Consider the following 23396-nt stretch of genomic DNA (forward strand, 5'->3'; position numbering starts at 1 on the left):
AAATATATTTGTTGGTGTTTGACTGCTTTTTTTTTTGGAGAAAACAAAACATAGAAGACACTCTGGCACAGGGAAATTGTAATGATTGTAATTGTCACTTATTTTCTGTGTTTTACAAATCAACACATTAGCACATCCTAAAATGTCTGAAATGTTTATGATCAATATAGGATTTAAAGACTTAATGTGGCAGTATGTTGGTGAGAAAAATGCAGCCCTGTGGTGAACAACCAACTGTACATAATAAAAGTCTACAGATGTTTTCAATTTAAAAGGCCACAAACATCTAGAGTGCACCTTGAGCATGCTGCTAGCTGCCTGTTAACAAAGTGTGCGTGTGTGTGTGTGTGTGTGTGTAATATATTTCAGGTGAAGTGGGGCAAGCCCAACGAGCTATCTCATAGAAGTATCTGTTCAAGGAAGCGGAGGCAGCCTGTGGTGGTGCTGTAGCTGTGAAGAGGCTGAGATAATGAGCCAATGCGGTGGTGAAGTGAGGCTTTTCCCCTGCCAGCCAGGGGATGAGCTGTTAGCACACTACGCTAGTTAGCCCGTTAGCTCCCCCGAGGAGCCAAAATTACAGGTTATCCATGAGCAATTACCACCGATAGCCCTCCGCCTCCTTTCTGCTTAACACCAGCCATATGCACATTTATTACTTGTCATTGCATTTTCTAATTCAAATATTAATGAATATTAAAGATATTTAATAAAATTACATTTAAGTCAGAACAGAATACTTTCTGATAGACTGATTTCAATCTAAATTTACAAATCATGTACATTTACAAATAATTTTTAAAATTTTATGATTGTGATTTGTAGCTTTAGATATTAGCTATATTGCATGTAAAATATGACGGTTCAATGACGAGACACAGTTATCTTTATTTATTGATATTTCAGGGTTTTTCTTCCCCACGACATCTTAGATCTTTTATTCCTGTACTGAAACAGTAGGATCTAAGCTTTAAATGAATAATCTCCACATCATGACCTGGAAACTTCATCGTGAATAATGAAGACATTCTTGGACCTCTTGGTCTAACACACATTTTTTTGACAGACTCTGATAACAGCAACACAACTTACGTATTTTCCCAGAAAAGTTATCTCTTGAAAAGTTGAGGGACCACATGGCCATGCACCACACTTGTGCTAACCAAAAATTACCCTCGCGCTTTGCTGTTTTTGTAAGCCCCACCTTAGCATTTGGCACACCCAAGGCAAGGGGGATGGGAGAACAAGTATGAAGTGAAGAAATATCGCAGATGTTAGTCTGCATGAACCCCTTCCCCTTTACAGCCTTCCTGCTCGATCTGGCCTCTTTAGCCGCCGTTTTTTTTCTTTTTTTTTTCTCCTACCCACCACAACCAAAAGACAAATGACTTCTCCTAACCTAATTTCAGTTGCAGCATGCCAGGGTCTGCCTTGACGGCTGCCGGTCAATAGAGTTTAAGAAGACACTGTGCAGATTCAATCCGCTCAGGAGCCCATTTGGCCAATTTTCTACCCACGGCATACTGACTTCTGACTTTGAAAGGATTTTCTGTGGAAAAATTCAGTAAACAACTTACATTTTCTCACATTAACTTGTTTTTGTGTCTGTGTCTGCGCTTGCTTATCCACTCATAAGACAGCCTTTTACAGCACATGCTGCAGGGCCAGTTGTCTGTTTGAAGAGTGCAATGGAAACAGCAGGGTTAGGGTTTCAACCTACAACCACACTGGCGTGTGTGTGTGTGTCTGGTTTGTGAGTGACGGGGGTCACAGTTGTGTGACATGCCAAACCCAGTCTGGTGGTGACGGCGGTGGTGGTGCTGTCACTCATGCGACCACTCGATGGGTCAACTGGTACCGTCATCCACGGCGTAATCTTGCCTGCGTTTAATTCGGTTTAATCGAGGAAAGCCGTCTTAACCTCATCCCGGCACAGAACTGGGCCTGTTGAGATGCTCTGGACCGATTAAGGGCAGGAAGTGGCGAAGTGTCTTTGATTATTTGGCCTTTCTCTATTTCCCTGGGGAAATGTTCCTGCTTCAAGCCTGGCAGAGCCATGACCAGGAGGGACCTTTGATTGGTTCCTGATGTGTGGACAGCAGTCGTGTCTCAGGGGTCCACAGCAATTTATCTAGAGGATATTAAAAGACCTAATGGCCATATTATTCGCGCAAAACTAACCTGAAGGAATGTCTGTGTTTGTGAGGTGTTGCGATGTCGAGCCACTCCTCCTTCTCGGCGTTCACTCATCTGAGTGAACAAGATATTTCACTGTGCTGTGAAAGTGTATATATTCTGCAATCATGAAGACAAGTGGGTAATAGTTATTGGATTTCAATGAGCTGGATATTTCCTCATTCACCAGGATTTTAATGAAATGCTTTCTCAGAGTAACAAGTCAGCGTGGAGCTGGTGTTATTTTGTCTCCAGGATGTAATAGAGGCCTGAGAGGAGCTGTAGTAAAAAGTGTGCTGCACTGACGCTGGCCTCTCTCTCGGCTCTCTCTCTCTTCCCCCAACAGGAACTGGCTAATTTCCTGAACTTGATATACCATTTGGTCGACACGGAGGGAAACATCTGAGAGAGGGGATCTCAGAGAATTCTCCACTTTAAAACGCTGAATGAGTGTTCAAATCTCTGGGTCAACGCTTTTTAATGTTTTACAGGTGACGCAGGAGTTTTTCTCGCTGACTTTGGAGGAACCTTAAAAGGAAAAGTTAGCAGTCAGGAAATGAAAGTCTTGCAGGGTAAAGAGGATTTTTTTCCCGTTTTTCAGATTCCCCTCATGCTCAGTTGTTGCCTCATTAGCAGAGTCATTCACAGATTTCCTGTCTGCTCTCACAAGATGTCAGAAGGCATCGGATCACCTGCACAGCCTTCTCTGTGTAGTTTTCAATCACTACTTCAAAGAATCCGATGCTCATCTTGATTCAGTTTTTGGAGAGTGTCTGTTCCTCCAGCCGTGGCAGCGCTCTGTGTCAAAGGTGACAACCTTAGCTGGAGGTCATCTCTCTGGTCGACTCCTGGTTGGCAATATGACCCTCTCTCCCGATGGACTGACCCCATTCCCCCTCCCTTTCTCTCTCGCTTTCCTCTCCCGATGACTCAACAAAGTGGCTAACACTCCATTGATTTAGACGAACCCTTGACCACGGCGTGATCTGCCCGCCCTGCACCGATCCCTCCACCAACCGTAGCGCTTCGGTCATCAGACCAAAACTCTGCGCTGTTTCTTTAAACAGATCAAGTTGCTTTTGTCCGGCTTTCAAAAGCTGGTGCTGGTGCAATAAAAAAAGGAATAATTTCCAGACAAAGCACTTGTCTGCCTCTGTACAGCTCAAGCATTAAACTTGTGCAGAGTATTACTCGAGCCTATTGATCGGAGTCCTCTGCAGTAGAGAGGGCAAAATCAATGCTTTATTTTCTCCTAGGCAAGCCTTGTTCATGCTTGTGTTTTTGTCAGTGAAAATGAGAGGAAAACAAGGCAGAAACCATTTACTTCCACTGCGTGCCATCCTTTCCTTTCACTGTAGTGACTCATTTTGGCAAATTCAGCCTTGTACTTTGTCATCTCTTTGGCCCACATACTTTTTCACTCCTTATCTGCATCCCATTCACAAACGTGAATCTACCCCTTTACAGTGGTGGGTGGGTGATGTCATGCTTGTTTTTTTCAGTGGTTGCATTGTGAGGTTTGGTGTGCCACTTTGCCACATTGGTGAATGTACAGAGGCGTGTGTGTGTGTGTGTGTGTGTGTGTGTGTGTGTGTGTGTGTGTGTGTGTGTTGTCCTGGCTTGTTTAAGGTTGTGTCTGGCTGCTGTCACATGTCTGTTTGTGTCCTGTGTGAAACCAAAAGTCAACATCGAGTTATTTTAAGTTGCGCAAGTACGTTACGTAAAGTACTTAACTTTGTCGTACGTTTACTGAAGTTACGTCACAAAGCTACTTATTTTAACCCAGACCTACTAAACCTACTAAACCCTGATGCAAGGGGGCCTGATGAGAATGGTTTGGTTCATGATGACGATGATGAGGTTTTTATTATTAAAAAACAGATAGAAAACCAGCAAATACTCACATTTGAGAAGGTACAGCAATATCATTTGGATTATTCATTTGCTTTAAAAGAAATGGCTGAAACTATTAACAGTTTATCAAAATAGTTGCAGATAATTTCTTTCTTGATTGGATAATCTATTAAGCTTTTCATATAAATATGCCCTCTTTACATGGGCTTACAAGACACCACAAATAGATATGAACCAGATCCAGAGTGCAGCACGTACACTCTCAAGTAATAATAATGAACACTGGATCACACGAGCTAAATGATCAGATTTTCAGACCTTAATGTCATCAGAAGAAAAAATTAACAAATTCAACATTATTAAAATGTTAAATGTTTTCTAGCATATGTAATAGTAATGAGCAAGTCCATCTTGCCCTTTCTTTCTAAGCTCTTAAGATAAAGTCAGCTCACTTAAAGACATCAAAATCATTCCAAACTTTGCGTTCACCAGAATATTTCATAAATGTGTCCGTCTCATGAATACTGTAATTGACATCAGTTTGTACAGTACAGATGAAAATGGGACCGACAATCCACTTCTCCGAGGTCTATTTTCCTCTATTTTCCTAAAATCTGCCAACCTCAATAGCTAGAGGAAGAATACCAGCTCTTAAATGTGCAACGACACATCTTAAGCTTCTGGATATGAAATATGGAAATATGGGAAAAAGCTTTTCTCTTAAAACACCACAACTTATATCTGTAGACATGCTGTACAGCGTATTGACGTCCTCCGGTGTGTGGGTCTGAGGTGCAGCCTTAGTTGGACATGAAGTCCGAGAGAGGACGGAGTAACTCAAAAAGGGGTCAGCGAAAAAGGAACATGGCTGGTGACAGGTCGCCTGCACGTGGGGTGGTTTCGCGAACGAGAAGCCATTCTGCCCTCGCTGAAGGTTAACTCTCCGATTCAGGGAGGCAGGAAGTGTTAGCTGCCTCCCCTGCACTTTTCCCATCCGCGGCCTCTGCCAAGCCTCAGCAGAACAATCCAACCCCTGTGACTAAGAGGGAGGAAGAGGGAGAGAGAGAGTCAAAGACAGAAAAAGGGAGAACCAGAGGGGAGGAGGGTGGTGGGTAAAAACAAAAAAAAAGAGTAGAGAGGTCCAATTCTGCAGGGTAACATCAGGCTCTGACGTTATGCAAGTGTTCCCTTTTTGCTCGCCTCATCCGGGGTTTTGATACAGATTGCATGAAGCATGATGGTAATGCAGAACATTCGGTCCGTCCCCTCTTCACCAAAACAACCTCCATTTAAGGCAACTCAGACATATTTTCCTCTACAATTGGAGCTGCAAAGTGGCCAGCTGTAGCCAGGTTCAGACAGGTTTAAGCTCTGCACACACACACACACACACACAACACGAAATGGATATCCCAAAATGCACTCAGAGACAAACACCCACACAGAAAATAGATATCTCCAAACATGCGCACACAGAGAAAATAGATGTCTCAGAATATGAACACACACACACTCTTATAAGTCACAACACCTCATACCGAATCAACAATCGCATCTTTGTTAAATTATCCAGGAAATTGTTTGCGGTGCTTTGATAACACAGGTGTTTATATGGTAATACCTTCAGGAGGCTGGATAAGAATGGAACAATAAAGTCATTAGGGTGTTACAAGAAGAAATGAAACCAGGCTCCTTCAAACACTGCAACTTATCACACACACACACACACACACACAAACACACAGTCTGGACCAGAGGAGGCTGAAATCTTTTACACAAATTCATTAAATGAATGCTATTGTCAGCTGCCGTAATGACCCTTGATGTGTGTGAACCTGTGCCAAGTTGTCCATAGAAGAGCCATTTATCTCCGCTGGTGTTGTGGTTATATGGAAGATAAAGGAAAATAGAATCGAATGGAGTTCACGCGAGATGGAATAGTGCATTCTTAGGAAGGTGGTCTCACCTAAGCCATCCAAATAGCCCCACTTAAGGGCTATTATCTCAAGTGTCGTGGTACAGAGTTTACATAAGGAATCACCGATATGAGGTGACCCACCCCACAACCCCTCGTGTGGTTTTCGTATTGACACAAGGCTTATTTCCCATCCGTCGACATTTCATATTAGTCGTCTGTTGTAAATCTCTCCTCCCTCACAGGCAGCAACCTTTGCTGATCTCACTGAGATGTCATCCATACATCTGTGGGTGTTTCTCAGCTCAGTTACATGTTCATGCAATGGGGTGGCCACAGCCAGCTTAAAAGAAATACCAGGTAAATGAGACAACTTTGCGGTTACCAGAAGACCATGTTTGATGACATTGCTGGTCCCACCAGTCCTTGTCTGCCTCAAAGACCTTTGCATGTCACGCAGTTAGTGATTGGTTGGGGTTCAACATAGTCTGACGAGTCACAGCAGGTCAAATCTCCTAATCTGGCCATGTGACCATCTGGAAAGACATGAATATGGTGTGGTCTGATCCCAGCTTACCGTGAATAGTAATTACTAAATTTGAGCTACTCATTTCTGGAAAAAGAAGTACTCGTAGAATCGTACTGTTTTACTGTGCTCTGGGCAAGTCTAATCATCTTTTTTCAGACTTAAACCCCCCCCCCCCCCCCCATAGATGCAGTTTGTCCTTCCGAGTGAGGAGCAGTAAAGGAAGACAGACAGGGAGGCAGGCAGGGTGTGAACAAAGATGTCTATCCACAAACGTGCCCTCTCTCATCTGATCCCGACACATCTCTGCTACAAAGGAAGGGCTGTGCACAGCGTGCAGACGCTGCTAGCCTGCCTCTGTAGGTAAATAATGAATCGGTCACACCTGGCGGTCTCCTACAGGCTCGCTGCAGCCTCCGTCCCTCTCTGGTGGTGCTTTTGGGAGTATGAGTGTGTGTGTTTTTTGTGTGTGAGGCGGATGTCTTACATTCATCAAAATTCTCCTGCAGTCTTCAATTTTGTTGTGTTTTCTTTAACCTTTAGCTTCATAGTGTCCACACTCTGAAGTGCTTTAACAGTGTTTCTTCTTTTCGTGTGTGTGTGTGTGTGTGCAGTGACATTCAGACCCAATAAGAAGCGATAGTGGACCCTCTGTGTTGGATATGACCACGTAAAGATGTGCTACTTCATTACTAAATTACGTACACGTCTACAGGCAGCTGAAATAGTGCTTAAACATGTCCCGTAAAACAATCCAGTATCCATCATGAGCACAGATGATCTCATGAGAGAGATCTTTAATGCCTTGGGACCACAAATGGCTAAAAGCTTGATCAATATAATTATTTGCGATCACTTCAAAAGATAAAAGGCGTAAAAAAGACACCAAATTGAGATGTAATGCATCATCAGCCATGCCAGCAGTCTCCCTCTGTATCAAGAAGGCTTGTCTCATTAACAATACTTGTGGTGTATAAAGCTGAAGTTTACCAATCATACAAGCTTTTCATAAAAAAAACTCCTTGTGCTGCTTTACAATCTTCATGTAATGAATGCTACATGCTGAAGTTTTGCAGCATTTAAGGAAAAGGACTAGGGGCGCTACTTGTTTTCAATTTCGATCAATCTATTTTGATGCATGAATTGATTCATATTTAATCTAGAAAATGTTAAAAGATGGTGAAAAATGCCCATGAAAAGTTTCAAGAGCCCGGGGAGACGTCATGCGATTGCTTTTTTGCTGTGATCAACAGTCCAAAACCCAAAGATTTTTTATTTCCAATGACATCAAACAGATAAAAGCAGCAAATACCCACATTTGAAAAGCTATTATTAATATGTTTTCTATCAACGACTAATTGATGAATTCACTAATCGTTTCAGGACAAAAAAAAAACTTGTATTTTTGCCAGAATCCATATTGCTGCCAGTCTCCACCTAGGCTACTGAAATCCCTCGGCACTGTAACCATAGATGTTTTTTTGGAAGTAGTTTATTTATCCAAGACGAAACTCTTCCAGAAGAGGTAGATACGACCGCTTCAGCCCGGCTTATCAGCAGCGCGGGCCGTGTGTGGCAAAGATAGCGTGCGGCGAGTGCGTCACAGAGAGCGTGTGATTGGAGCCGGATTCAGGAGTCAAACAGGGTTTTATCTCTTGTATATCAATCACGGTGCACTGTGGCCCTGGCGCACACGAGTGCCGGAGCTCGCCGCACTGTTTGTTGTAGCAACAAACCCACTCTGAAGTGGTATTGTACCCTTGGTACCCTTGTTTTTTCATATTTTCTGGAAAGGTTACTGCTCAGAACAGAGTCCCTCAGACTGGAGGTTCACAAAGCTCAGCAACAGCAAGAATAGAAATCATAGGAATGCTATTGACAGCGGCTCCTCCAGTCAATAGTCCTAAATGGGTTCGTGTTAACACGGACGCCCACACGCGGCAACAAGCTGCACTCCACTCTGCAAGATAAACTCTTGTCATCAAGGAATTAGAGTAGCTATCTGCTTTGTGTGCTTTCCTTGTGAGCGAAGAACACGGCGAATCAAAATAATGTTTCCTGGCTCGCGAAAGAGAAGAGGTGGAAGTGGAGAACAACACCATGTTTCCTGTCTAGTGATTTGTAAAACTCTGGAATTAATTCTGGCCTGGAAAGCTGGCTCTGCTTCCAGGGAGTTTTCCCTATAAACAGTGGAAAGGAGACTCCTGCCCCTCGAGTTCTTTCCATTCTTTCCAGCATGTACATGACCCTAAGATATTCACGATACAAGCGAGTAGTTGAAGTAACTCTTTTCTTATTTTCACTGTTTAACCATTGTTACTTTTGGTTGTGGTAACATTATATTTCTGGGAACTATGTCTGACAGGGCAAAAAAAACAAATAAAAAAAACTAGTCAGATGATAAAACAGGTTGCAAAGCATAGCACTGTATTTCAGTAGTATAGTCGTATACCCGATAGTAGTTTTCGGGTATTTGGAAGTAACCACAAAATTGATCACACCCAAAATGTCAGAATCAAGTCTGCACAGCTACACTATGTACAGTAGCAGATATCAGCAATGAGCTTGGGATCTACTGTGTTATAATGACTGATAGGAATGATAACAGTCCACTGCAGCTGAAACAGCTATAAGTCAAATATAATCAACAGGCTGTTGAAAGCCCACACTTCTACTTTTCATTTGTCTTCCTTGTACTTTTTTGCTTTGCTCCCGTGTGATCAAGACACTAAATTCTTTGCCTGAGGCACCTCTCCATTTTTCTTGATGTTTCTCCCGACGACACTCAAATCCACCCCGGCCAGGAAGAAAAACAACTTTATCAAGTTCAGTTGTTGAACATAATATTGAATCTTGAACACTGGTATCGACTCGTGTCCCACCAGACCAATTTAATCCAGTGATTCAGATCGCATGGTGCGTCCAGCTAAAGGAATCATGTTGTTAAGCCCCCTTAATGAAACAGTCAGGGTGGACTCTCCATATATTCTTGCACTAAAAAAAATAAAAAAATAAATAAAAAGGCTCATCTAAATGGAAAACACATTGTCTTCATTATTTGCAAGTGTTGAATGAAGGCAGTTGCCAGGGTTACAGCCATCGGAGGCTGAAGCCTGGTTTGAGGCCAGAGGGGGCTGCAGGAACAAAGTGGCTCCTAATGGTGAGATTGTACCAATGGCTCTCTGAGAGGGTTATATATCGCTGGCATTTCCATGTTGGCCAACACGGTCGCAGCGCAGCAAACGATCAGTTTCCCCATCATACCCTCGTGTCAGCGCTGGCTCCGGTTAATGAAACAAGATAAATCTCACCAAGTTATTTGCAATTCCACAGCACAGTCTATACTAAATATTCTTAGAAATCCATTTCTGAAATGGCCATTCTGTGTTGTTTTTCCAATGCATCCGCTTGTTATAGGAGCCGTGCTGAAACTTCCAGTGTACACCAATCAAAATGCAGACACGGCATGGTGTCCACCCTGGAGAATTACAGCTGAATACTAAGCAGCAGAGGAAGCTCGCCGTTTTGACTGCTGTTTGTGCTTTTGAGGCGGGAAGAGGGAGGCAAAATGAGAGAGAGAAACGGCAGCGCTTAATTCATTTTCTTGTCTGAATGTAGGTTAAATTACCTTTTAAAATCCCACACAGAATTGCACATTCCAGGTAAATGAGTCACTTTGGCAGCTGATAAGCGGCAGAAAAGACACGCTGGGACTCGGGGACAAGGTGCCTTTTTCACGGAGGGAAAGAGACACATCGCTAATAATAGAGGAAGTGGTCATGTGGGACCTCTCTGCCATCCGATTCATGTCGGATAATAATTGGTTTACCTGATACGACGCCTTGTGTTTGGACGGTGATGGGCCAGCGGTAAAACAAATTACCAGGGGGTTGACCTTTGGCAGCGCGATGCTGACCCCAGCCAGGGAAGCTGCCTGACAGGAACACCGACACACCTCAGTGCCATACAAGCCAATCTGGATGTTACCGGGTTAAATGGGATCTGACATCGACACTTACAGACAAGGGTGTGGGTTTGGTTAACACTCACTACTGCTCCCTGCGTTTATATACATTTATTTCAACCTAGCAAATAACACATTTGAATGAAATCCGTTATCACGCTTTGCATAACAATGGTAGTCTGTCAAAAGAATTTGAAATGATATGCAAATTGCTGTAATATTAATGCATCGCTCTAATGCAGTAGTCTCACTTACTCGTACTGTATTTTCATTAATGGAGAGCTGGCACTCAACAATACATCTTGTTGACTAAAAATAGTTCTGTCATTTACTGCGAATTTGCAGCTCTTCCGCTCAGAAGAGTGTGTGTAGCCCCAACGAGCACGACCCATCGGAGGGCGGCCAGTATGCACCCTGACGGACGCAACCCAGGGCAAGAAAACACTCCCACACGTCCAGAGTGCGAGGTGGCACTCGGAGCAAGTTTGAATAGTAGCAACAGCAGACTTCTGATCAACACGAAAACAAGCAGGCGATTGAGTGCTGGTGTTTGCTGGCGCTCTAAAGCTCCTCTTTATGCAAGACTCACGATTGTAAATGCATTAAGGTTCTGCACATCAGCGGCGGCTTGCTGTGTCTTGTTTGCGCAAGGTTATTTTACCCTCATGAACAGGTTGTTCACACGTTTCAAAAGAGCTCTGTTTGTGCAGTAGCAGGCCTTAAAGCCCGTTTCATGCCTTTGTTTATCTGAGAAGAGAAGAGTTCTCAACTCTCAAGACTTATTTGTCCTTCCTGGGCTCAGACACTCTCTTTCTCTTGGTGTTCGCAACCAAGCGTTCATTCATGTGATGAAAGAGATCTAAGGCTTTCAAAAGGCCCGGCGTGACGTCTACGATATCCATCTTTTTTTCTTTTTTTTTCCTTCTGTAGATCAAGACTAGATATACTCCCAATTTCAATTTAAATCCCAGGGAACTGTCTGCGGCCTGCAAGGCACGTAGCACCGTCTCAAATAAGCGCCGCTCGATATTATAACACAATTTGTATGTTAAAAAGGTGGCCCCTGTTGTTTAGATGTGTTTCTAAGTGTGAGTGTGTTTGTGTGTTTGTGTGTATGTGAGCGTATCGACCAGTGGAGGATGTGTCGCTGACAGGGCAGCCTGTCTGGCCATTGTGTCGGGGAGGGGAGGCTGCTTGCTTTCAATCCATTATTGACTAATCTCATTAGTCGAGGATCCTAACGCTGAATGAGCCACAGAAACTGACTTCTCTCCCCCCCCCCCCCCTCATCAAGATACACCGATCACGTGCGCACACACAAACACATTCACATGCAAAACGTACGCGCATGCTGAAGGCCTCTGCCACAGAGAGGAGGGAGTCACTTGTAATTATAGACGGCAGTTTTGAACGAAGGAAGTTTTTTTTAATTTCTTTTATTGCCCTTAATTCATCATTTTAATTAAGTGACTGCCTATCTGTGCTTTCTACCGGATTAGCTAATTATATGCTCAGCACTCTCTGCTCGTGTCCTGACGTATGTGCATGCGCCCGCCTCGCCTTTGTCCCGTGGCTGCTTGTGTACTGTATCACCGTGACAGCCTGTCTGGTCTGCTGCCCATGGATCGCTCTCACCTGCGCGTCTTGTAAAAACAAGCGCTTTGCATATCAGCTCGCTCCTGACAGCGTACACTCTGCAGTCATGGAAAAGGAGATGCAAAGTGTCAATTTTGATTTGCACAGAGGGTTGATAATAGTCGCCTGATCACGCTTCCACATTGTTTTTGTGTGCGTGTGTGTGTGTGTGTGTGTGTGTGTTTGTTTGTTGCCGCCCAGATGAATAAGGCCGCACACCTCTGCAGAGAGAGAGGGAGCAGAGCAGAGCACTGCAGAGGGAGATTCATGACCCAGCCAGTCTGTAATTGCTGATGGTTCAGCAGTTTTCGGGGGCTGAAACAGGAGGATACGAAATTTCCCCGCTTTTTCCCGCTTCTTGCAGCATTCATTTCCTCCCCCTCTCTCTGATCCGGTGCGTCTCTCTCTCTCTTTCGCTCCCCCAGTGTCTCGCTGCCTCTCACACCTTCCTTCTCTGTCTGTCTGTTTATGTGTTTGTCTTTAGCTATGTGTGTGTGTGTGTGTGTGTGTGTGTGTGTGTGTGTGTGTGTGTGTGTGTGTGTGTGTGTGTGTGTGTGTGTGTGTGTGTGTGTGTGTGTGTGTGTGTGTGTGTGTGTGTGTGTGTGTGTGTGTGTGTGTGTGTGTGTGTGTGTGTGCGTGCGGCGGGTGTGCTACCGCAGGCAGCATTGTTTATGTTCACCCGTCAAGCTACCTCAACTTCCCTGATGGATAATGTGGGGCTCTACTCTTTGCCAACAGCTAGATGGGTTGTAGCTAAACAACACCCATGAACATACAAGATACTGTGATACAAGGCCTTGATGTACAGGTAGAAAAGTCCTCTCTTCAGTAGTAAGGAGTACGAGTGCTCATACGTCGATGAATACGATTGAAAATGTATTATTCGCTCATTTCTTTTAAGTAAAAATTGTAAACCTATTCTGGTTTCAGCTCCATAAATGTGAGGATTTGCTGCTACTCTCTGTTTTTGACTGTAATATATTTCATCATATATATACTGTATATATATTAGTATAGTAATGGCACAGGGAAATAACCTCTCTAGCTTACCATCACTTTAGTGAAGGAGTGATATGTCAGATTGGGTGTTCTAATAAGCTTAAAGCACTCTTTGATGTCACAAAATGGTATAAATAAACAACTCCCTACATTATAAAGCATTTGTATAAGCTATTTCTTTTCTTTAGCGTCTATGAAGGAGATTATGTTTTTGTGTTTATATATGTGTGTGTGTGTGTGTGTGTAAAAAGGGCGGGGCTGTTATCGCTCCATTTGACAGCACAAGTCTTGAATTGCATAACGCCTCCTCTGTCCTGGCATTCAATATTCATTTGATGTTATTTTTAGCTCGCAGTAAGATTCTATAAAATGAGACATACTGTTCTACAAACAAGTGATCCGCATCACTGAGACTACTTGCAAGCTACTTGGCTTGCCTTTGGTTTATTTCTTTTTTTATCCCGTAGCGATTTCACAAAGAGCACCACACAGGAGGATGGGGTGAAATAAATAATCAAATATATTGAAGAAAAAAAAAAGTCTCCTCTGTTTGATTGCGGAGTCTGCGTAGTGTCCTCCCCTGGAGAATCTCCTTTCTCCTCCCCAGACACATTGGCATTCTCCACAGCCACACGTGAGATGAGAGGCTTACCGATTCATTTACACAATGGCAATCAAAACATGGCAGCCCAGCAATCTCTGGCAAATTAGAGCGGCGCAAGTGGCGAGTTGTGGACACGATCGGAGGCCACGGAGGGGAGGTGGAGGTCTGTCTGTTGGCGTGGAATTCATCACATGCTTGTGTTCCTCCATGAGGAAGGTTTGTGACTGATGTGCGGCAGCCTGTGCTAGCTAACCTCTGCCTAACCCCTCCCCACGCACACACACACACACACACACACACACACACACTCGGACACAGACACTCTGATCACGGGCGCGACCTATAGGATGGTGGTGTATGCGGGGGGCGGGGGGGAGGGAGTGGACAGGCCGGACCGCTGCAGTCAAAAGCCACCTCACTGCTGATCAAGCGTCCACCTGTCTGGTAATGTGTTGTCATTGACCAATTAGGAAATCCAGATCAAACAGGCGCAGGGAATGGCCCCTCGCTGCCCTCTCGAAGCGCGCCGCTCTTTTTAATTGAGCACATTTTGTGGAATGAGAGGCTTCTCCCTTGAGGGACCGATGGCTGCAGATACGAGCAAGCTGTTGACACAGGATCAGGCCGCTCAGCAAGGTTATCAAACAACATGCCGATATTAAAAAGAAAATAGATCTTTACGAGCCATGCCAGTTTAGAGGATCCCAATGCAGGTCTGTGGACTGCAGGAGAGGGTCATTGTCAGAGGATGCAGGGCTGTGAAAGTTTGGACACAAGTTCATGAAAGGAGTGGATATTCTGTGTGATGTAATCAAAGTGAATGGAATATATCTGTCAAAAATGGATTAGTTGAGCGAAAGAATGGAATAATATTAAACATTGATCACAGTGGCCACAGCTCACAGTCACTAGATATTGTTCAGTAAGTACTACAACATAGTGTAGCAGTTAAAGTGGAGTCATGAAATCAGCTAACTTACACTTAGCTAAAGGTGGCTAACATTAGCCACCATAAGCTACTGGTCATACCAGAAAAAAAGTCTGTAGCAGCAAAATGTGAGTGTTTTGAACACAGAGGTGTAATTTATTTTTCATGAATTAAACGGCTCCTTTCTAAAGTTCTGTACTTTAATGTATTTGTTTTAGAGACAGGATAATTGATTCATATAAAATGATAACAGATAGATGACGACAGTAAGCCAAGATACGGACACTCGGCGTGTCAAATTTTAAAATAGAGATGTTCGTGAGGTCGTTACGAGTGCTGGCAGCTTGTCTTCACAGGCGTCTTCGGTGAAACAGCGAAAGCTCATGTTGCTGCTGTCCATCAGAGCCGGGGCAGGTTGAGCTCATGCACTATTTAAAACCCCTCCCTCTCACTCCCTGCGTCTCTCTCCTCCCATTCACTCAGAGTCACAAAAGGCCAAGGGTCACTGGCACAATGGAGATCAGGAGGTCTTGCATCCCCCCTGCCCACACCAATAACCCAATCAAACACACACAGTAGCCAGCGAACACACACAACCATCCATGACTCATCACCACCGCCCGCACACCGTACCGTGCACGCGTGCGAGGCAGCAAACCCACAAAAGCGTGTACCCCTTGTGTTCTGCTCTCAGCCCTCTTTTGAATTCCTTCCCATGTATCTTGCAGCTCGCCTGTCACTCCTCCCCCTAGCGCTATCGGTCTCTCTCTCTCTCTCCCAGACCTCATAATGGCTCCTCCCGGGTAGCGGCTGCGTCTGCGGCTCACGCTATTTCAAAGTTTTAGCTGCCGGGATTAAGCATGGTATGTGGAAAATGAACAGCCACTCGCAGGAGGGACACATGAGCTGCATGCATAATAAACCAGGAGACTGGCAATAAAAAAAAGAAAGCAGAGAAAGGAAGGGGGGGGGGTTAAAGAAAAACATTCACTCACAAGTTGTCTGAAGCTGTGTCGGCACCTACACGGCAACAATATCACTCACTGAAATGGAAATAAAATGCCTCTTTGACTTTTCCTCTGTGCTCACAATTCTCAAAGTGTTTCTGGGGGCCGAGGCTTTCTTTGTGAGATATTGAGTGCGAAGTCACCTCAATCGCAACAGTCAGTGCAGGTTTACACTTTGGCTCGCTGGTTTCATCGTCATCATCATCATCATCATCACATGCCTCCAAAATTCCTGGAGGATTGCGGAGCAGAGAGGGGAGCTTGGCTGTGAGTCTGCTGGAGCACCAGAGAGCACGAGGCTCGTGTTTGGGTTTACAAACCAAAAGGATGAGAGCCTGCAGGCCGCAGGGACTTTTCTGCTGCGAGCTTCGTAGTGCGCACGCGTATCAGAAAAATGGACTGGATCCGGTTCACAATCAACAACAATATTTAATGTACGACACAAAGTTCACTTACAAGCGGAATTAACTATCAATAGTAATGTTCTCGAGAACAGAGACCACACGCACGCATCTCACTCACAGGTCTGAATTCAGGTACTGAAAAACGAGAGCGGATGTGGTCTGAGGAATTCTCTCCAGAACAGTCTCTTATATGTTGGAAATGTCCAAAACAGTCATAAAACATCTGAATGACCCTCCGTGGCGATGAGTGATTGGCTGCATTTGACTTCTGTCCCCTCCCTGGATCGATCCTTTAGCGAAACATCTTCTCTCCTTGAAAAACATCTTTTCTTGACTCCGCCTCTGGTCAGCTGTCCTCTCCACTGACCACATCCTCCATTTGCTGCATGTCCCACTCAGACTCCCTGTCTGACCCTCAAACTATTCTTACAGTGTTTTAATACCTTTAGTGACTGTACTTTTATGATTTAATACATTCAATTCGTTAATTTACTGTAACACATAATATCTTCCATAAGCAAGAATATTGTAAACATATTGTGACTAACACATTATTATTGTGACACTTCTACTCATCACTAGGGGGGTTATTTAATCATACTTATAATGTGTTTAATACTGAAATTCTCCACACTAGCTAGCTAGCTGTTAGCTGTGCTCATTGCTGGGGCTCTTTGGCGGCGACGCGCAGTCATGTGGCTCATCTGTGCTGCCTCCCGGCGGCCCCCGGGAATTGACCCCCCGCCCCCCCCGCTCCCCTCCTCTGCTATTAGCGTACGGGTGGAAGGAAATTAAAAGAGTAGCTGTTTGGAGGAGGCGGGAGAGGGCAAACAGGAGACGGATAAACCACTGTGATGCCCCTCATGTTTGCGTGTGGGATGTATGGGACAATCCTCTCTCCCCTTGCTTGCTCTGGTAGCCGGGCGAGTTGGAGGGTGGGTGGGGGCTTGGTGGTGAAGAGAGACTGGCCCCCCATCTGCCTTTGTCCTTTTTCTTTCTTTCTTTTTATCGCGATCGGCCTCTGAGACTTGGTGAAACGTTACACTTGGTTAGAGAAGAGATATTGCTTAGGCCCCTCTATGATGTAGCTGATCTACTTCGCCCCTATTCACCCGCCCGCACTCTCAGGTCAAACGCTCTAGGTCTTCTGTCAGTCCCACGCACACGATTTAAGTCCCGTGGTGACCGAGCCTTTGAGGCAGTGGCCCGAGGCTCTGGAATGCTCTGCCTGCAACTCTGCGCCTCGCAGATACTGTGGATACTTTTAAAAGCCAGCTCAAAACCCACCTGTTTAGGCTGGCGTTTGTGTAAAAGCAAACCCATGTCCTAGACCTGCTCTTAAAATATGTTTTACATTTTTTATTTTATTTTATTTTATTTTAAATTTTTTTATTTTCTCTGTGTAGATCATTTATTGACCCTAGGGTCACATTGTGTTTTTTATGCTTTTAAATGTCTGCTCTGTTTAAGCACTTTGTGATACTACTGTCTGTGAAAAGCGCTATATCAATACAATTCATTCATTCATTCATTCATGATCCCCCAACCCTCTGATTTCTTCTTCTGCTGCTGCTGCTGCTGCTGCTGCTGGGGGTGGTAGTGGGGGTGGGTGGGGGTCTGTAGTAGCAGCAATGGTGGGGGTTTCAACCACCCCACCCTCCTGCCCTCCACCACCATGCTCCCTTTGCTTTTCTAATCACGCTGCAGATGTGCCTGATGGCTGAACAATCTCTGTGTACTGAATGTAGGGCTCCCACAGGAATCCAGGAGGCTCGCTTATGTGAGCTGTCATGAAAAAAAAAAAAAAGAGTGAGAGGGCAGGAAAGGGAGGGAGTGAATGTGGGTCGGTGTATGTGTGTGTGAGAGAGAGAGTTGAGGGAGTTAGAGGGAGAATGGGAGATGGAGAAAGACAGAGGGGAAGAGGGAGAGATCAGTGAACAGCGACAAACGCAGCAGGGCTCCTTGGAGTGTGTGTGTGTGTGTGTGTGTGTGAGTGTGTGTGTGTGTGTGTGAGTGTGAGTGGGTGAGTGGCACAACTGCGAGCCCACCCTTGCTCACGGGTGCCGCTGGAGCTGCAGACCAAACCACATTAAATAAAAGAAATCCATTCCCAAGCCTGTTAAGGAGCCATGTGGGGAGGTGTGAGAGAGAGAGTGTGTGTGTGTGCTTGTGTGCACTTGAGTGGCTGTGTGTGCAGCAGAGAAATGGGGGAAGGGAGGAGGAGGTGATGGAGAAGGGCTGATGGGAGGGGAGGTAGAGCAGGGAGGTGGGACAGGCAGGAGGCAGCTCATATTATCCTCCGTGCCAGCTCTGGATGGAGCCTGCCGAGGATTATGGCACATTCTGTAAAGCAACAATGGAAGCGGCGCCGATTCGTACACATTTCCATCCTCTCTGCTTTTTCCTCCGTCAAACAAACACAGCTTTGTCCTTCGCTGCCTGCCTGGCCACTTACCAGGCAGAGAAGCAGGCAGACACCTGGAGTCCTGGATCTGCCCTCTCCAAACTAAACACCCCTCCCGCGGAGCAAGAGAAACGGCGTCCCTACAATGTTGAGATCATTAAAGGGGAGCTTTCACGCCGGCCTCGGCCGACAGTCGGAGGAAAACAAGACATATCTCGGAATCAAAGCTCACTAATATCACGAGGGTGAAGAGATGCTTCCTCCTCCTCCTCCCTCATCTTTATCGCCCTTAAGCAAGTGCTGCAAACAGTGGAGCCCTCGTCAATGATGGCGCAGATTAGCCCTTTATTGCCTAATTCACCTACAATAGATGACACGCAGGGACGCGATCACCTTGAGCAGCACGACTCAACGCGTCCCCATGAGGTGCGAGAGTGATGCTGATTTCTCTGCTTAGGCCACCTTGTTCCCTTTTAATAGTGTCAGCAGTACTTTGAGCTTTCGATTAGTGAGGTGCATGCGTTTGTGTGTGTGTGTGTGTGTGTGTTGGTTGAGGGGGGTGTTTCACACAGCTCTGCGGAGGTGTAACACCCTGCCTGTAGTGTTGTTGTAAAGCACATTAGGAGGGACTGAGGGTGTTATTATGGTATCCTGATGCCGGTCCAGCACTCAAGGGAAGGTGAGAAGATCTGTGTCTGTGTGTGTGTGTGTGTTTAGTCGGGATGGTCTCCAGTGCGGCTGGCTGTCTTTCTACGCCAGCAGCCACCCTCAGACTCTCTGCCTTTGTGCAATACTTCTCGGTCGAGTCCCTCATAAGGCGGGAAATGTCTTTGTTCAAACACACCGCCGTCTCCCTTAAAGTTGAATAAACCCTCCTCTCAAAAACGTGTTCAGCTTATTGTTACTTCACTTGGATATTTGGCGTGCAGAGGGAGTTTGACGATAGAATAGAGAAAGAGGAAGTTTCTCTGTGTACGTACAAGTTGATTTTGTGACCTCAAGTGTGATGTCCCGTACACTGGGGGTGGACTTTTCAGTGGACAAGACGACGTCTTATGTATATTTTAAAGGGATATATTTGCATATTCATGTATTTTAGAACTAAAACTACATCAGCACTATGATCATTCCTTCAGAGTTTTTGCCACCATTCCCATCAGTAATAACACTTGTGTTCAGTTGAGATGTGGGAATGCAGTCAGGTGTTTTTTATTTTTATTTTTAACATTAACCTCCAAATAACGTGTTTTAGATATTCTGGCTAAATAGTTGGTTTGTTTACATTTCTTGTCCTGGGGGACTTTGCTGCAGCATCTTCCCAGATCTTAGCAGTTACTTTGATGAGCAATGTTATCATAGCCAATGGCCAAAAGGTGCGTAAATCAGACCAAAGTTGGAATAAACTGGAAATATCCTTTCGGCAGCACTGTCCCAGAGTAGCCTGACTGTTTTGGTTCACAAGCCATTTATATGAATACATTAAATCTGTTTACCACTTGCCTGTGCCATGACAGCTCAGCTGAGAGACTGTGTAAAGCAGCAAGGGTTCGTGATCCATTTGTTCTGCTGTGATGGTGGGATAAAGCTAATCATTGTCTACACTTCTCCCCCTCAGACTGTTTTCATCCCGCGGAGCAGAGGCGCACAACTCGCCTACGTTTCATTAACAGGCTAGAAACTCTGTTTGAAGATGCCGGCTTGGGTTTTGGGTGTCTGAAATAATGTTGAGATTGTGACAGTTCAAAAAGCAATCCCTCTTACTTGCTGTTACTTACTGATAATGTTCTGCTTTGGTGTCTTCATTCAACATTATTTAGCGTCACCATCTCCCAGGCCCCGCCGTGCCGCAGTTTTGTCATCAAATTAAATCCGCACGCCCTTTTCAAGGTACACTTATGTAACACGATCACGTAATGTGACAAACATGGGCCGTGCCTGACGGGAGACAGTCCTGTCCTCTGCGTGGTGCCGTGTGGAAACAAAGCTTTTAAAGTGGTGGTACGGGGGGGGAAGAAAAACATTGTTTCAACCTAGAGGTGGGCTGATAGCACTGTGAAAAGCCCATTTGAAGAGGTAGGCCTCATCTGTCACATGGGCAATGGAGGAGGCAGCCATGCAGAAGCCCCCTGATTATGAAGAGATAATTTCATCCAATCCTCCGGTGGTGCTCCATCACCTTGCCGCCATCCTCCACTGCCTTTCATATTTGTTCCCAGCCTGCATCTCCTCACCCGTTTCGTTTTATTACAGCTCCCACTCAATACATGTATTTTCGCTCCCCCTTGAAAAGGGAAGGAAAGCAGGTCTCCCTCCTCCCCTCCCACTCTCCATCCCACCTCCAATCCCCCCCCCCCCCTCACCCCACGTCTCTTTTGTTGTGCAGGAATCCTGCAGCTCTCTACTTGTTGTGTAACGCCTGCCGTGCAATTTGGTAAATCAAGCTCAAGTAACGCATGCGTCGCCACCGATTCCCCTCCCCCCTCCCCTTAAAAGCAGTGCGGCAGGATTTCTGGGGTAACTAGCTGAATCACGACAAATAGGTTCACATTAGGTAAATAGCTTAGAGAACATAATGAATGATAACATCTGTAAATTAGAAAAAAAAGGCCAGAAGTAGAGTGAAGCCTCATAATTGCATCTGTTGTCATATCTCCACAGCATCGCAGATTTAATCTTTAATTTGGCTCTTGTTAGTCATTAAAGATATAACAAAGGAAAGGTGTTTAATTACAACAAGAAAATTGAATTACTCCCCAACAGTGCCATCTCATCCTTTTTAAAATGATCTTGGGAAGACGATACATGTAAATATATGGACCCAGGTTTTTTTCACAGTGCGTGGAGGTCGGGAGTGTCATTACAGCGTGTGTTTAACGGAAAGAAACAGGGGTGCTGAATGGTGCACCTCTTTCTTTCCCCTAATTTTAACTCACTGTTGGTGCTAAGAGGGATGACATGGAGAGAAAAAGAGAGGGCGAGACAGCGAAGGGAAGGGCAGGAGGGTAGAGAGACGGGGAGAGCAGGTCGACTCGCTCATCAATAACCACAAGGTCAGACAGGCAGTGCCGGGCTGAGTGGGCCCTGTTAGGAAGCAGCAGCTGAGGATTTGTAGAGCTTGTAAAGGCTTAAAGCAACACCGATCCACCTTCTTTGTGCCACTAGACAGGCCTTTGAAGGGCCAGGGAGACACCTGCTGGTGGCTGAGGGGCACGATGGTCCGGGGCCGCCCCTTTGCCAAGGAACAGCTCACTATCATCTGGCACGGAGAGAGTGGACTGTGTTACAGCAGCGAACACTAGAGGGATGTGTGAAGAAAGTCGCTGCATGACCATGTAGAAGCTTAGAACGACGCTTTTGTGTGTCACAATGTTTTCATTTAAAAAACAATTGAATTACGTCTGCTAGTAGCGGTGGTGTTAATTCATTTTAAGGTATTCATTTGATTAATACCTGAAAAATATTTATCCGTGTTGAAATCAGGATATTTGTTGTTGGAAAAAAGAATATATTGAATCAGGCTCGTTGATGCCTTTACGCCCCAAACTCCTGCCAAGTCACAAAGGTGTCCAACTAAGACTCCTCAAGTCTCAAATGACAACAACGACAACAGCCAATACATTGTTTCTGCAAAAACTCCTCCGACGTTTTTTCTCTTTTTCTTATGAGCTTTCTAATTTACGGAGAGGCAGTCACTCGTGTGCCCTTCTTTCCTCTCATGTACAGGCATCAGCAGCTCCAATAGGTAGCATAAAAGCTCTTTCGCTGTCTAGTGGAGTAGATTACTGGCCCTACCGTTAAATCCAGCTGGAGACCCCTAAGTGAGCATTATCAGTATGGTGCAGCATGCTGCCTTCTCTCGCTCTCTCTCTCTCTCATCTCACCGGTACTTTGTGCAGTGAAATTTCTCAGTGTGTGATGGTAATGGGGAAAGATGGCGTGGTGGGGTGGGGGGGGGGGGGGGGCGAGTGTTTGAGTGAGAGATGATGCACCGCAGGAAGACATGGCCCTGCCGTAGCAAGAAGGAAAGATTAAGACAAGATGAGATAAAGGAGTTCTGAAGAGGGGGGGGGGGGAGAAGATGGAGGAATTCACTCTCCACCACCACCCAAATACGTGCTTGTTAATTCAGTCACCCCTCCACTTGAAGCTGCAGGTCACTATGAGTTACAGCCGACACCCTGAATGTGATATTTATTTGATGTCGAACGCAACATTAAATCGGACCCCCGCGGGCCAAACCAATAACCTTTAATGTGGCTTGTAATACTTTTGAACTTGTGATAATGTCATGTAGCATGTCAGATCTGAGCTCCGTTGTTTGCCTTCCGTGAAAAAGTATTCCTCTGGAAAAAAAAAAAAAAGAGTGAGAGAAAGAGGTTTTCCATAAGCTGCTGCTCCAAAATCAATAGTGCGCTGTAAGGGGTTTTGTTAGAGGAACCCTTATGTAGCTGGAGAGCGGTGGGAGGGGGAGAGAGGAATGAAATGTAGAGCATGTCTGGGCCCAGGGTACAGATAATTGTTAACCAAAGATTACATAATGGCTAAGTAATGTAAACAGAGAACCACATGCCAAGCTAATGTTCTCACAGGCCGGGATGGGAGGGTTTCATGCAGTTTTCTGAGGTCGGGCTCTGCAGAATGCGTGCGTGTCCCTCAACCTCTGTTCATTTTGGCCCCTGAGGTGCTTTAAACATGGTCAGACATCCTCTCTAAGCCGTCCAGTGCGTCCTCTCCGAAGGTGTCTTGCAGCGTTTTGGGGACAACTGCCAGGGCTTGTTAAGGGTGTCACAGGAGCTGAGAGGAATGTCATCCTTTGGGCTCTCTGAGTTGCTTGTCACCTGCCAAATCAATATCTCCCTGCTCAGTTCACAGCGCCACACACACACACACACACACACACACATATGTACACACTAAACTGCAATATCCTGGAGGCGATGGGGATTGGCAGCTTCGCAGAGAGGAGGCAAGCTTTAACACGTGT

Source organism: Melanostigma gelatinosum (assembly GCF_949748355.1).
Source record: "Melanostigma gelatinosum genome assembly, chromosome: 21".
Lineage (NCBI taxonomy): Eukaryota > Metazoa > Chordata > Actinopteri > Perciformes > Zoarcidae > Melanostigma > Melanostigma gelatinosum.